This window comes from Herpailurus yagouaroundi, unplaced genomic scaffold (genome assembly GCF_014898765.1).
Source record: "Herpailurus yagouaroundi ecotype Mexico unplaced genomic scaffold, PumYag 159, whole genome shotgun sequence".
Classification (NCBI taxonomy): Eukaryota; Metazoa; Chordata; class Mammalia; order Carnivora; family Felidae; genus Herpailurus; species Herpailurus yagouaroundi.
This window is the reverse complement of record NW_024412400.1, coordinates 31,820,143-31,821,215: the sequence shown is the minus strand read 5'-3', so window position 1 is coordinate 31,821,215 and position 1,073 is coordinate 31,820,143. Positions and strand designations below refer to the sequence as shown.

The 1,073-nt window shown below is 58.3% G+C and overlaps 1 protein-coding gene across 2 annotated transcripts in view; it reads right to left on the bottom strand.

Moving 5' to 3' along the window:
* PPP2R3A (protein phosphatase 2 regulatory subunit B''alpha) overlaps positions 1-278 on the bottom strand; it is a 218,893-nt gene extending 218,615 nt beyond the window's left edge. For both annotated transcript variants that reach the window (XM_040480247.1, XM_040480250.1), the window contains exon 1: positions 143-278. The gene's annotated coding sequence lies outside the window, so the exon portion shown is untranslated. The remainder of the gene's footprint in view (positions 1-142) is intronic.
* Positions 279-1,073: the final 795 nt, after the last annotated feature.

The following is a 1,073-nucleotide window of genomic DNA, read 5'->3' as shown; positions in this document are numbered from 1 at the left end:
GCCAGCCAGGCCGTCCCCGCCCCCAGGCCCCGGCCCCGCCCGCTCGGGCCTCCGCGCGCCGCCCCTCGGCCTCACCACAACCCTCGGGCAGGGCCGGGGGCGCCGAGGCTCCGGGCCACGCGGCGGACGTCCCCGCGCTTACCTCAGCGCCCGCGGCTCCTCCTCCGGCTGCTGCCTCGGCTCGAAGACGGCGCTTGCCGCCAGGACTCTCGGCGGCGCGGGATCTCGGCTGCGAGTGCGGCGTGTGAGGAACAGAGGCCTGATCGCGCCCCGCCCAGCCGCCCAGCCGCCCGCCCGTTCCCTCCTCCCCCTTGTGCCCACCCTCCGCCGCGGGCTTGACGCCCCGCCCCTCCCCGCCCGCCCACCACGCTCCGCCCACCCCGCCGACCAGAGCGGGGAAGGGGCCCGCCAGGGGCGCCGCGAGAGCCGCGGTATCCGCAGCCAGTGGGGTCTTTTGGTACGGCGGCTCCGCGGGGACGCGATTTGTCGTTCTTACTACTATCTGTCAGATGCGAATATCTCTCTCAGATTTGTTACTACTGTGATTTTATTGCGATTTTCATTTTATAGTCGTTGTTATTGTTATCTTCATTGGTTCTTTTACCCTCCTGGAGGAGACGGGATGGTTCCAGGGAGGCCAGAGATGGCGGACACGCAGCCCTTGCTACCGACCGACGCCCCTGGTCGCTCTGATACTCCCTGTGGCCCGCACCTGTGCCATATTTCCTTGTGAGGAGTACAACCTGTGTGAATTTTGAAGGAAGATTTATTTTTAACTATTGTGAAATTTTACACAAATGCAGAAAGCCATGTAAACCTAAAGCACACCTTAATGAAATAATTATGCGATACACACCCTTATAATCACACCCCAGATTTAACGCTATGTGAAATGGGTAAAAATAAAAGTTCATCCATATCAGGGAAGACATAGCCTTGGAAGGGCCTCCCAAGATTCTCCTGGTAACTACCACAGGAAATCAAAGGCCATCTGCCCATAATCATAACCTCTCCAAGAACAAATGGAAATTTCCTCAGAATTAGAAACCTCCAATTAGAATGTATTTGTAAAA